Raw genomic sequence first — 15,619 nt, 5'->3', positions numbered from 1 at the left:
GGGCTAGTTTTGAGACTAACTAAAAAACATATGGATTTAATTATAGTAGCGCTATCTATGTGTAGGGTCGGGGACTTTTCAATTGAACTGTTAGATATAATACAAAACAATTTATACTGGAATATATACTTATAATAATAATAGGGAAAACGAATGAAAAAAACACCATTGTGATGGGATACGTAAGGGAATTTTAAAAAGAGTTCTGAAGATCTAAAGCAGATGTACATAATGTCTGGCTAATGACGAACTATGTTTAAATGAATGTGCATTAATTAATTTTCTCTCCTTAATCGCTGTGGTTGTAGAGTTTGAGTATTCCATCTTTGTAACCTGTCTTCCAGAATATTTTTAGGAAAAATATCTTTGAGTGCCAAAAGTGAAGTTGAAAAATTATTTAATTTTTTTGATGTTGATGTATACGTTGATGATTTGCTTTTCTTGATATTGAACAAAATATTTAATTTAAGAACTAATAAATTAATATTCTTCATATTTAACATAATTTTCATATGTATTAAAACATATTTGAATAAGAATTAGACAATTGGATTAAAAAAAAAGTAATGTTTCCGCCCGGGATCGAACCGGGGACCTTCCGCGTGTTAGGCGGATGTGATAACCACTACACCACGGAAACTTGTTTAATTTTTGTATAGGATCAGTGACACCACATTAAGAATTTTGTTATTAAATGCAAATTTGTCTTATTTTCTGTACCACATTTAAAAGTTAAATCTAAAGTAACTTGATATCTTAATATTATTATTTATATAACGCTACCTCATGTTACAAATGTAAATATGTGTGATACATAAATATCGCCTAATAATAATTCAGATCCAAATTAATACCAAAATATTAATTTTAAAATATGAACAAATAGTAGCAATAAATATAGAACATTTTTGGGAGAAATTCGTTTTTTCTGAAATGTTAATCTAACATATGTTTATTCGGAATAGGATTACAAATAATAATTTAGAAAGGAGTATATTATAAGATATTTGGGTGTTAACTCACGTAATCTGAAAAATATTAGATTTTGTATGTCTAATTAAGCGAAAAAAATTTAAAGGTCTCCAGAGAGACTGATAATTTTGTATATCATGAATAATGAGATGAAATAAATTCAGAAACCCTTAGTTTTCACATGGTGAGGGAAAATGGATATTAAAATATTTTCTGAAAAAAAAAAGATTTTTTTTATAATTCCAAAACTATTGAAGAAGCAAAATGAAGGTCTTATCAATTTTTTTAAAATATATTTTAAAGCCTCCTTTTACCAACTATGGGTTTATCTGAACTGGGCCTAAAGTTTAACGTTACGAACCACGGTCACGTTTACGGCTACGAACCACGGTCCTCAGCATTAAGCCTACCGACTGGCGAGTGACCAACTTTAGGAATCATCCCAGAAAACATCCGGTCTTGGTTGCCCAGCCTGGTTACTGTTGTGACTGGAATAATTTTCCTTGTCGGATTTTACACTCTTGCCTCGAACATTCACAAATTTTAAACAATCACAAACATAAATTTACGACCATGCCCCACAGGATTCGAACCCGCAGCTATCGCAACAGTAGGAGGACTGTCCCATTACCACTGCGCCACCAAGCCGGCTTTTATCAAATTAAATAGGTCATTTTACATAAGTAGGCGTTTTCTTTTCATTATATATCTTGGTTTAGTTAGAGTTATAACGAAAAGTCTGAAAATCGCCAAAAATCACAAATATTTCCAGCTATACTTACGTTGAGATGCGGTAGAGAAAAGAAGTTTGTAAATTAAATACAACAATACTCAAGCCCTCGTTATCCTAAACACTTGACAATGAGCCGATGGGAATCATCCTTGTTCAACACGTTTGTTCTGTTTACTTGATCTTTTTGCCTGTCTATATTTACCAGACGCTCAACATACTGCGAACGTTATGTTTTTTATCAGGTCATAATTATTTTCCATGTCATAAATATTAAAAACTTCAGTTAAAATAAAAAAAATTAGACCATCTAACACTAGAATCGAAAGAATTCTACAATCACATTTTTCACAAGTTACATTTTACATGGCTCTCCCAAACATTCATATTAAATTTGCAACAACTTATGCAAAAAACAAAGGAATGTAGGTCACCAAATAGACTAAAACTGACAGTTTGTGAATATTGTGCCAAAAAATCGAAAAAATTGTTATGTTTCAGTTATAACGATAGTTCTTGAGTCATAAGTTAAAGTTGACATTTCACATGTTCTAAGAAAAGAATTATATTAGCCATTGGTTGCTATTAAGCATAATTTAACATAATCAGTGATGTATTACGAACCTGTCATCTGTCTTATGTCTGGTGGTCAAACAGAATTTAAATAAAAAATCTTAAAAGAAGTGATCAAAATTATTCTGAAATAACGAGACTCTTTCGTTATTATTTTCAAAACAGCTAAATATATAACAGAATTACAGAATGACAGGGTATGTATAGAAGTTTATTTGTACTTACGTCACCAAATGTTTAATGTATCATGCAATATTTTCCTTCTCATTTTATTTCAATTAAAAAGAGTTCGAAAGCGTAAACTAATGAGCCTATCAAAGTCGTCCGGTTGTCAGACGTATGCAAAATTCCTTCCCACATAAGCAGCTCGCAGAACTGGCAACCATCATTAACTCCATCATGAGGCTGCAACATCTCCCGGCGTCTTGGAAACACGCACATGTAGCGGTTATACCCAAGAAAGGAGCAAAATCATCTCCATCTGATTACAGGCCTATCAGCCTTCTTAGCGCCATTTCGAAGCTTGCCGAGAGGGCAATACTGTACGTTCTCAACTGTTTCACAAAGGAAAACAACATCATTCCTGATGAACAATTCGGCTTTCGCGCTCACCGCTCATCCGTCCATCAGGCTACCCGTCTGGCCGCACACATACATCACGCTCTTGACCAACGTAAAAAGCTTGGAGCAGTTCTTCTGGACCTAATCAAAGCCTTCGACAAGGTCTGGCAATACGGATTGATCGCAAAGTGCGTACGGTTAGGCCTCCCAGAAGTCCTATATCTCGGACAGATCTTTCCTGGTCAAGATCAGGGAATCACTTTCCAGTCGTAAACAAATCGAAGGTTCTCCGCTGGCCCCAGCCTTATTTAACCTCTTTATTTCAGATCTGCCGAGAAAAAAGCACATTGACGTCGCGTTTTACGCTGACAACACTGCTTTCTTCACGACCGCCACGTTCGAAGTTACAATTCATGAACATTTACAGAAGCTGCTCAATCATGCGGTTAAATGTTTCAAATTCTGGAGGTTGCAAATCAACCCCCTGAAAACCCAGGCCATCATGCTCCATAAGAAGCGTTACGCACTGCACGTCTCGCAACTTAAGATCGACACCGCAATAATTCCACGGCTGGATAACGTCACCCGTAAAACTATATTATAAATTAAAAGTGATCAATAAAAGTTTTCCGAGGACACAAAATATTATGCTCAAATTGAGAATCAAAGAAGGTATTTTCGAATTGAATGTATGTTTTGCAAAAGGTGAGAACGAACAAGGCGTCTTCACAACCATGGAGATAGTTCCGCTTGAATTGAAAAATGATTATCCGTTTTTTAACTATGTCCACGACATAATACACAAACATAATAATACTCCATATCGCACTTGGCGAACATTAAAAACTAACAACTTAAAAAAAATAAACAAAGGCCGAGGTCTATTAATAATTTCCTGCTGTTTAATCTATTATTGTACAGAAACGCAGGCGCGCAGCGTACAGATATTATACACGGAAAGCTGCAAGGACGAGATTTCACTGGAAATAAAAACGTTATCTGCTGGAAGGCACGTAATTGTTGAGAAGGCAAATAAACATTGTTCCCGTGTCCCATATTTAAGCCGGAGCGTGAGAGAGAGGGGGAAACGGAGAAAAAACAAGACTTATCGGAAAATGTGTTTCGCTCGTAACTTCGTTTGATCTGGGAGAGTTCTCTTTGTTTTACTGGAGAACAGAAATAAATACTGGGAGACGGCAACTAACAAGTTTCAAACCGCACCAACCTGTTTTTATTGTAATAGCTGTAGCAGTTAATTTTTTTTATGAAGGGATCGGATATATCAAGGAATTTGTCATACATTTATTCCTTTTTAATGATTGTCTTTCATCTTTTTCTTATATGATATGGGCTATTAAAATTTTTACAATAATCGGTATTATACTGAAACTTTTTGACACTATAATTTAGTGATGGAGTTCTTCATGCAGTTCTACAATCATGACCCATCGCAGGATTTAGCAACTCCACCGAAATTCGAAAAATGTAATTTCCTAAATACAGTTTAACAATGGACGCATTTAACAGGACAATCAAAGCATTAAAGTGTGGTAACACCACTGGAGTCGACCAAATGATTATAGAAATAATTATACATACCAAATTAGCGATAAGAAGTACCGGCATCATGAAAAAAAGCGATAATTATTCCCATACTGAAGAAAGGTTAACGAACCCATCATCACTCTATGGTCTACGTTCCAACAAACTATTGGACGAATGGACGAAGATTACAGCTGCCCAAACAGACGTAACAACACCGTAGGGGTACTCTCGCACCATTAGACGGGACTAAGTACCAAATACTAAGTTTCCAACTACAACAGTACTTACAGGTACTCGAAATCACATCGGGACACCCCAAGACGAACTACGTCCTGCTTTTGTGATGTCTGATTCCTAACTGGAGATGGCTCGTGGTTCTGTGAAATTTCTAATCAAAATTGGACCATCATCTTCCAATCAGTCTCTGGAGCATTGATTATGTGGTTGCAAGAGTCCTCAAGAACTTTCACCCCAAATAGATACGTTCCGCAGAAGCTCCACTTGGAAAATCTTCATACGAAGTGGGTGAAGAATGAAAATCAGCTTAATATAAGCTCTATCAGACATCAAGTATATAAAATATATAAAAGCAGTCACACAGTCAGACAGTCAAAAACAAAAACAGTCAATATTTCTTTCAATATAAACATGACATAATATAAAGTGTTCAAAGGAAACTGTTGGAGCATCAAACACTATTGGATAATATCGCATTTAAATGGTGCAAAGATAACCCACCAAGAGGTCTAATTGAGCTTTTATATTTTTTTTAGGTTTAACATACAATTTTTAAAAACATACAATAATATCTAAACTAAGACTTATTATTTCAAATTGTGTATTTAGATGAGATACGGATATTTCAGAATGGGACCTATATACACACCGGTCACTCATGGCAAGATGTTAATAAAAATAGTTTTAAAACATTAAAAGTTGATGGAAAAAGGTAAACGTTGGAATAATAATTGATTATGTTTTGTTAGACATAATATTTATTAATAATGCATTGCAGATATAATGCTCTTCATGCTGGAAAATGTTATGTTTTATTCTTCGCTCAGAGTTGGCATTTTTCTCTAGTGTCAAACGGTAACAATCATGGAAGTGAACCATAACAAGTTTTTGCTGAGGTTTGAATATGTGCTCAAAAGCAATGCTCAATGATACAGCTTAAAAACAAAAACAAGCACCAGTTCTTGTTATGGACAGTGCACAATGCCATAATACACTGGTAGAGAAGATCCCAATAAGTTCGTCGACAAAGGCTGCAATTAAGGAAATCCTTGCAGTACATAAAATAAATTTTGAAGAAACTATGCTAAAGAGTGAACTATATCAAATGGTTACTCAATAAATATAAATGATATATTTTATTGTGTGTGTAAAACATGAACATTTGGTTCAAATGTATGACGAGAGAAATAATACTAACCGTTTTGCTAATATGACAAATACATTAGGAAGAATTCAGTGATTTAATATAGTTTTATCACGAAAGATGCAACATATATAAGTAGTAACAGGGTAAAAGGTAAATATGCTCTCTTACGAAAGTAATATATTTTACTTGGATATATAATTGTTAATTAGGTGTATTAGACGTCCAGGGTAGCACTACATAAAAAACGCGCCTTTTACGTGGTGCAAAAAAGAGTTTAATGCAAGTGTTAACAGGTCTTGAAAAGTATCCGACATCATCATTTTGGCAAAATTAGTTTATTTATTCAACATAATTCCCTTCAAAGGTAATATACTGATTATAGCAACCCTCCAACTTTTCGCTTTCATTTTTTGTAGTACGATTTATTCTTTGTTTCAAAATAGGCCTCAGTTTCAGCGATCACCCCTTCATTCGACGAAAAGTTCTTCACAGCGAGCATTCTTTTGTGATCTGAGAACAGGAAATGGTCGCTGGTGGCCAGATCTGGAGAATACGGTGGATGAGGAAGGAATTCGAAGATCAGTTCATTACTTTTTGCCATCGTTTTCACTGACTTGTAAAATGGTGTAGTATCTTGGTGAAGCAGCACTTTCTTTTTCTTCAACTGCGGCCGTTTTCTTGGCGATTTCGTCCTTCAAACGGTCCAATAACGCTATGTTATAGTCGCTGTTGATGGTCCTTCCCTTTTCAATGTAGTCAATGAAAATTACTCCATGAGCGTCCCAAAATACAGACGCCATAACCTTGCTAGCCGACTGTTCCGTTTTCCCCTGCTTTGGAGCGGGTTCACCGTGTGCAGTCCACTCGGATGACTATCGATTGGACTTCGGAGTGAAATGGTGGAGACATGTTTCATCCATTGTTACATATCGACACAAAAGCTCGTGTTTATCACGCCTGATCATCTGCAAACACTGTTCAGAATCATCAACTCGTCGTTGATTTGGTCAAAAGTGAGCGCGCGCGGCACCCATTTTGCACAGAACTTTCTCATACCCAAATATTCGCTACTGATATGATGTACACGTTCATGTGATATCTTTAGAGTGTCTGCTATTTTATTCAATTTTAATTTATAATCATTCAAAATCATTTTGGTGATTTTTTTAATGTTTTCGTTGGTAACAATCACTTTTGGGAGTCCACCCCACCGTCTTCGGTGCTCATTTCACCACGTCTAAACTTAGCATATCAATCCTTGATGTTTGATTTTCTTGGGACCGTGTCCGGAAACTCGGCATCAAGCCAAATTTTTGCGTCAGCTATATTTTTTCCCTTCAAAGAGCAATATTTTATCAATATGTGAAATTTCTTTTTACCCAGTTTTTTTCACAATAAGAAAAGTTGCTTCATTCAAAATGCTATAATTCACAAACTATTGATCCGACAGCTGTCAAATTTTTACACGCATCTTTCCAGGGTTTCTGTGTCAGGCCGGGGAATTTTCAATTGACCTGTTATAAAACAACCCTAAGCTACAAAGTATTGTGGCTGTTTAATTATCTGTAGATTAAGTCCTTCGATAATACATGCATTGGATGTACAATAATTTAAAATAAATTATATTTGTTAAAATAATTTTTTTTTATATTATTTACAATAGAATTTTGTTATATGTCAAAGCCAATATAAACTACAAAAAGTTACGTTAACATTGCTACGTTTCATAACTTTTAATGAACCGGGTTCAATTATTTTGGAAAAACTGTAGTTTTGCCTCAAAAACGTAAGATTTTATTAGTATTACAGCTTGTATTTTTTTAAAAATATTCATCAATATTAGAAAAAAACAATGTTGGTTGAAAATGTGATGAAATGCTATTATTAACATCGAACATAACCTATTTAAAACGTTGTTTATTTCAAATCTACACGTATTAACCTATTTTATCGTGTCGGACAAACACTGGTAATAAAAAACAATGCTGCATATTTCTCATAGCATCTCACCGTCAGTATTCAAAACCCATGGAGATGAATTCGGTCGGGCAACTTCCTACATACCGCACGTGTGCAATCCGGCGATTCTTAACCCCAATTTTTTGGCACCTGCCACAAAAATCGTATATTTTTCCCAGTAAAACTTCTCGGATTTTTTCTCATCTCGCATCAGACGCGAATAGGACGACGACAACGATGTGTTACAATGTAAATTTCGTGATGCAAAAATATTAATTATCTTACACGTGTAACTGGACTAAAATTAGATGTTGAGTTCAGCGGGAGGATTGGCTCGGGGTTCGCTGTAGTGAAAATGGTGATATCTAAGACACGTGTTCATTAATGTAATTTTAAACGGTTAATTTTACCGTTTTTTTGTAACATATTTTGTAAATATGAGCGTGTTGGATTACATAGAAAGATTCAAGGCAACTAATGGCAGACTAACTCACAAACTGATCATATTGTTTGAAAATATATATTTTCTTATTTGCTAGACCATTAGCTATAAAAAAGGCAACAAATATTATTTAATGTTTGATCCTCAAAATGATTCGTCAACTGCATCAAATACAGGACTGAGCAGAATTTGAATTAATTGTACTTTCCTTCCAATAAATCAGCCAAGACACATCATAGATAACGTTAATAAACACAGTCTGCAAAAATTAATATTTGTCTTAAACTCCGAGCGGATTTTTCCTGGTTATTTTACTAATTAGCATTAATTTGCATTATTTGCATGTAACCTAGTCATTCTATAAAATTCAATTTGTGATGATATTGATCGACCCTGTTTACAATATTCTTTAAAACATTATTGATAAAATACGATTGATACCATTATTGATAAATGTTGTGAACTTCTATACGGCGTGCAATGTATAATGACGTCAAAACGTCCCAATATTACCGTATTTGACTTTAACTTTTAATTTATTTTGGCTTTGATATATAACAACAATCTAATGTAAATAAAGTAATGAAACAAAAATGTTAAAAAATAATTTATTTTATCATTATAGTACATCTAATACATTTATTATAGAAGGACTTACTTACTTACTTAACTATACATAATTATACAGCCACAATAGTTTATCGGTTAGAGATATTTTATTATATTTACATTGAACTCTTTTCCAAACTATTTAATATGGTATCCCCTGCAAAATCTAATCCACCTAATTAACAAATGTATATCGAAGTTTTTATGTTTTGTTCTTGTTTCCTTTTTTGCTGTGTTCCCCAGAATAAAAAGAAATATTGTATTCTTTTAAAAGCAATGGATGTTCTCCTAGATCTCTTCGTGGGTTACCTTTACACTATTTAAATCCTACGACTGAGCCTAAGCGCTGCGTATCCTTAAGTTTTCTACGGATATTTATTAAATTAACAGTTAGCTCTAGAATAATTAAATTATCTTTATACTGAAAAAACTGCTCACTATTTATATATATTGGATACATTTTATAGATATCAATTTAATCTTTAATAGAATTAACATCAAAGCAGACACTTTATTTTTGGCACATTTATCAACAGCAATTATAACAGCAAATTATCTCATTATAGACATCAAAAATATTATCGTGTTAACGAATTTGACAGCAATAGCTTAGTGCACTTTGTTATGGAATATACCCAAAAGGATAAAATTAGCTGAAGTCATAAAAGACTGTCTTAGACATTAATTATATCCCTGTCCTACAAAATAGAACTCCATTTACGATATACCGCAACTTATGAGAACAAAATTAAAGTTAAATAACTTATTTTATAAGTTGACTAAGACTCACGCTATCTCGGTCATAGAAATTGAACATTTGGAGGAATTTATTGTATTGAAGTATTGGAACCAATTGCAACAATGTTAGATTACATTCAGAGTAATAATTCTTACTATGGAAACTACAGAATGGAATGCCTACTACAGATATTAACTGTAAAAACCATATTAGATCGGCTACTGGATAGGGATTTGAGGCATTTCACTGTTGTTGCATCACAACCAAAAGAGAGATTTGGAAGAAGATTTGAGAAGTTTTTAAACTGTCATCTGAAATAAATAGATTGTTGAAAAAAATAAAAATACGTTGGTTGCTAGAAAGTCCCACAACAGATAATACCACTATTGGGGTTTACTAAGGTCACTTAAATAGAGAACTAGTGGGTCAAAGGCGAGAGCAAATAAATAACAGATGCAAACACATACTTTTACATGACAGTGCTTCACCACACCAGGTAGGCGGTATGAAAGATTATATAGTGCTATTTAATTGAGAAATAGCCACTTATCCACATGCTTATCCACATTTTTAGTTGAATGACAAAAATTAACAATGTTAGAGATATTGACTGCTAACTAACTAAGATAAGTCAAAGTTTGCATTCTAAACCAATTAGTTTATAGCTACAATTGCATTCGTTAATCGTTCGGAAACTGCAGAATGGAATGCCTGCTACAGGATTGAAAATTGAGGCATTTCACTGCTGTTGCATCACAACCAAAAGACAGATTTGGAAGAAGGTTTGTGGAGTTTTTAAACTATACCAAAATAAATAGATTGTGGAAAAATTTAAAATACGTTGGTTGCTAGAGAGTCCCACAACAGATACTACCACTATTGGGGTTTACTAAGGTCACTTAAATAGCGAACTAGTGCAAACACATACTTTTACACGACAGTGCTTCACCACACCAGGTAGAAGGTATAAAAGATTATATTGTGCTATTTAAATGGGAAATAGCCACTCATCCACATGCTTTGCCTAGTGATTATCATTTTTCTAGATTTATTTCTAGTTGAGTGACAAATCTTAACAATGTTAGAGATATTGACTGCTAACTAACTAAGATAAATCAAAGTTTGCGTTCTAAACCAATTAGTTTATAGCTACAATTGCATTCGTTAATCGTTCGGAAACTGCAGAATGGAATACCTGCTACAGGATTGAAAATTGAGGCATTTCACCGCTGTTGCATCACAACCAAAAGAGAGATTAGGAAGAAGATTTGAGGAGTTTTTAAACTGTCATCTGAAATAAATAGATTGTGGAAAAAATTAAAAATACGTTGGTTGCTAGAGAGTCCCACAACAGATACTACCACTATTGGGGTTTACTAAGGTCACTTAAATAGAGAACTAGTGGGTCAAAGACGAGAGCAAATAAATAACAGATGCAAACACATACTTTTACATGACAGTGCTTCACCACACCAGGTAGGAGGTATGAAAGATTATATAGTGCTATTTAAATGGGAAATAGCCACTCATCCACATGCTTTGCCTAGTGATTATCATTTTTCTAGATTTATTTCTAGTTGAGTGACAAATCTTAACAATGTTAGAGATATTGACTGCTAACTAACTAAGATAAATCAAAGTTTGCGTTCTAAACCAATTAGTTTATAGCTACAATTGCATTCGTTAATCGTTCGGAAACTGCAGAATGGAATGCCTGCTACAGGATTGAAAATTGAGGCATTTCACTGCTGTTGCATCACAACCAAAAGAGAGATTAGGAAGAAGATTTGAGGAGTTTTTAAACTGTCATCTGAAATAAATAGATTGTGGAAAAAATTAAAAATACGTTGGTTGCTAGAGAGTTCCACAACAGATACCACTGTTGGGGTTTACTAACAGATGCAAACACATACTTTTACATGACAGTGCTTCACCACACCAGGTAGAAGGTATAAAAGATTATATTGTGCTATTTAAATGGGAAATAGCCACTCATCCACATGCTTTGCCTAGTGATTATCATTTTTCTAGATTTATTTCTAGTTGAGTGACAAAAATTAACAATGTTAGAGATATTGACTGCTAACTAACTAAGATAAATCAAAGTTTGCGTTCTAAACCAATTAGTTTATAGCTACAATTGCATTCGTTAATCGTTCGGAAACTGCAGAATGGAATGCCTGCTACAGGATTGAAAATTGAGGCATTTCACTGCTGTTGCATCACAACCAAAAGAAAGATTAGGAAGAAGATTTGAGGAGTTTTTAAACTGTCATCTGAAATAAATAGATTGTGGAAAAATTTAAAATACGTTGGTTGCTAGAGAGTCCCACAACAGATACTACCACTATTGGGGTTTACTAAGGTCACTTAAATAGCGAACTAGTGGGTCAAAGGCGAGAGCAAATAAATAACAGATGACAAACACATACTTTTACACGACAGTGCTTCACCACACCAGGTAGGAGGTATAAAAGATTATATTGTGCTATTTAAATGGGAAATAGCCACTCATCCACATGCTTTGCCTAGTGATTATCATTTTTCTAGATTTATTTCTAGTTGAGTGACAAATCTTAACAATGTTAGAGATATTGACTGCTAACTAACTAAGATAAATCAAAGTTTGCGTTCTAAACCAATTAGTTTATAGCTACAATTTCATTCGTTATATATTCAGTGTAAATATGAATATTTAATGTCTAGAGAGAAAATAAATGAGACGCATGACACAACATAACCACAAAATATGTTAAATCAAGCAAAAGTATATTCACATATTTTATGGATATCATAAAAATAATGGGTTACTTACCTATATATCTTAATTATTAGGTACTTACTTTAACTTACAATAGTAAAAAAAAACATTATCGGCCTCAAAATGACAGCCTGCGATATTCAGTTAAAAATTGATTTATTTTTCTATATAATCTCAAGTGATTTCAACACACTTGGTCCAGTATTTCTACACTATCGTCTATTCCTTTCTAATTGTGACTGTCTCTGAAGCAGTTTATTTCTTTTCTTTTCCTTTACCAGACCTAGAATGCTTTTCAGCAATACATTTCTTCAAGTTTTATAATAAATGGAAATAATATGAGGTTTGGCAAAATTGGCATCCAGCTGGTCAAAAAAGCCAATTAGATGCCACCTTAAGGGCATTACGTTTCACTGCACTTAGGTTGAATAATTTGATACTTTTGATATTGTGCCAAGAATTGTAATGCTTCGGTATCACTATGAGAGTGAAGTTTTTCCACATATCCTGATTTCCTTAGCGATAGTTGCTATCTGAAGTTAATAACATAATAACCATATGTAGTTCAAAAATATTATGCCTAGTTAATGTTCTATAATAGTTCTAGACAGTCTGTCTATATCCTTTCTAACTACGTACAGTGTTGAGATAGGCAAGGTTTAAAAGGTCAGGGCAGTTTTAATCTTATCTTAATTACCTATAAATCTCATTAACTGAATTATATTTCTCCATTAAAATACCGTAACTACGAAAATGCTTAACAAGTTTCCGTGGTGTAGTGGTTATCACATCCGCCTAACACGCGGAAGGTCCCCGGTTCGATCCCGGGCGGAAACATTACTTTTTTTTTAATCCAATTGTCTAATTCTTATTCAAATTTGTTTTAATACATATGAAAATTATGTTAAATATAGAAGATATTAATTTATTACTTTTTAAATTAACTATTTTGTTCGATATCAAGAAAATCAAATCATCAACGTATACATCAACATCAAACAAATTAAATAATTTTTCAACTTCACTTTTGGCACTCAAAGATATTTTTCCTAAAAATATTCTGGAAGACAGGTTACAAAGATGGAATACTCAAACTCTACAACCACAGCGATTAAGGAGAGAAAATTAATTAATGCACATTCATTTAAACATAGTTCGTCATTAGCCAGACATTATGTACATCTGCTTTAGATCTTCAGAACTCTTTTTAAAATTCCCTTACGTATCCCATCATCATTGGATGATAAGATTACTATATAAATTATAACAGTATGTAAAGAACTACTGCAGATCTAGTTTGGAATAATTATTTTGATTACTAATTTCAATTCACAGATAGTAATCAACCGAACAATGTTTAGGGTAAATTGATATGGCTCGGTGAATGGAGGTAAAATGAAATGAAACAGTGGTGTTTATATTATGTGACCGTTATTTATTGAAGTAATATAAAAATGTGGAAATTACAAAATAGATAAAAGGGATGGCAGAGGTGTTAGCTGGTTACGAGGCTTGGGCAGTCTATGGTGGCACATCCAAACTGAACGGTGGTCAGATACTGAATGATTGGAAATAATCTTCAATAACATCCCAGATAAACGTCTCGGGGTTGCCAGCTATTCGTTATAGGGTTCTAGTTGGCGCTACTGGCACCCCGCACGGGATCAACATCTGGGATTATATTTTTGGGTATTTTGTAGACCGTTATTCCACTATGTAAAATTCGATATGCCTCAAGGTCGCTATAATAACATATGGGAAAGAAAGAAAAGAGTTTACTAAGCTTGACTCTAGATAAATGTATATTAAATAAATATATTTTATTGCTTTACTTTTAAAACAGACTCATTCATCAAATGTCCAGATTTAAGCTCGTTTTCTTTCGCAGTTTAACGCAGGCTTTCATTATAAATAGTTTCGCAATCGAGACCCATTAATGTTAACTTTATTCAGCTTTCATTGTACTGTTTTTGTCAAAACAATGACGAAACCATCGAATTTAACAGGCTTTATGTTAGTTTTATACTTCACAGTTCCCCCAGTAGATACCGCTAATTCAGATAGATGCAAATACCAAAAACCAAAAGAACACAAAATGGTTTTACTAAGTTGATTTAATCAAATTATTATTACGCGATATAAATTCGATAATACCTTGAAGTAAAGACCCTGTTTTTTAGTAGATTTGCCAAATTGGGAATGATAACCGATAAAGGTTACTACAGAACATACAACCACCTGATAGATTTGATTCTTAGAAGTGACGTGACTTTCCGGGCGATCTGATGGAGTAACATGTTCAGGCAATTCGGTGCATATGGCTGTAAACCGCCGCCGCAGCGTCTGAAACAGCGCAGGCTACAATCAAGGCTAGTTATTTTACAGGCTTGAACCAATTTGTTTATATCATTTAATCCGTTAATGACATTTAATTAAAAAACAATTATTTAAAGTAACGCTATTAACTATCTATAATAATTCAGGATATACACTAGTCTTAAAATCAACCATCACATATTGTTTTAGGACAATTTAATAAAAAGTCTTTTAAAAAGTCATAACTCAAGACCTATCATTTAATTTATGTTTTTTTTAGCTGAAGCTTTATTGTGAATTACAATTAGGGAATATTTTTAGCTTAATTTTATCTTTACAAAAGATTGTTGATGTAATATAAGCAGCAACCAATACAGAAATAAGTGTATTACAGCATTCAAGCACATTTGAACTAAAATATATTTAATAATAAGTAGTAATTTGATTAATAATTTAAATTAAAATGTTGTAGTAAGTGCTCCAGGAGAGAATGCGGTGAGTAAGTTACACGATAAAGAAGGAATTAAAATAGTGTTACAAGAAACATATACACAAGGAGTTTCGGGAGAACCAAATAATGAGAATGACATTGGTAAAAGCACATCTATATGTCTGTAATAAAAAATTTGTAAAATAAAGGTATATAATAAGCACATAAATTCAACTTAACAACCTGCTGTCTATCGATATTTGAGTATAGTTGTCTCTTTTTTAAAAAATACGTGTTAGCTATAAATACTATACCAAATAAATTGTATTTATATTTATTTTTATTTTAACATTTCATTTATATATTTTTTTGTATATTTTAAAGTCTTCTTTTACCAACGAGAGTTTATCTGGACTGGACCTACACTTTAATGTGAGCTTGGAACCACTGTCCTCTCGGCATTACGCTTACCGACTGGCAAGTGACCAACTTAGAAATTATTTCAGAATACATCCGGTCTTACCCAGCCTTGTTACTGGCGTGACTGGGATCATTTTGGATAGATTTTACACTCTTACCTAGGACAATCACAAACATG

General features: G+C 33.4%; 2 non-coding genes across 2 annotated transcripts; one reads left to right on the top strand and one right to left on the bottom strand.

The window, feature by feature from the left end:
• Positions 1-567: 567 nt before the first annotated feature.
• On the bottom strand, positions 568-640 carry TRNAV-AAC (transfer RNA valine (anticodon AAC)). The gene has a single exon. It is a non-coding gene; the product is annotated as a tRNA-Val (tRNA).
• A 12,399-nt stretch (positions 641-13,039) lies between these two features.
• TRNAV-AAC (transfer RNA valine (anticodon AAC)) lies at positions 13,040-13,112 on the top strand. The gene has a single exon. It is a non-coding gene; the product is annotated as a tRNA-Val (tRNA).
• Positions 13,113-15,619: the final 2,507 nt, after the last annotated feature.

The sequence above is a fragment of the Rhynchophorus ferrugineus genome, unplaced genomic scaffold (assembly GCF_030347505.1).
Source record: "Rhynchophorus ferrugineus isolate W39M unplaced genomic scaffold, kcgeb_rfMv2 rfM1, whole genome shotgun sequence".
Classification (NCBI taxonomy): domain Eukaryota; kingdom Metazoa; phylum Arthropoda; class Insecta; order Coleoptera; family Curculionidae; genus Rhynchophorus; species Rhynchophorus ferrugineus.
Note: the sequence above shows the minus strand (reverse complement) of the source record. Positions and strands in the feature narration are given on the sequence as shown.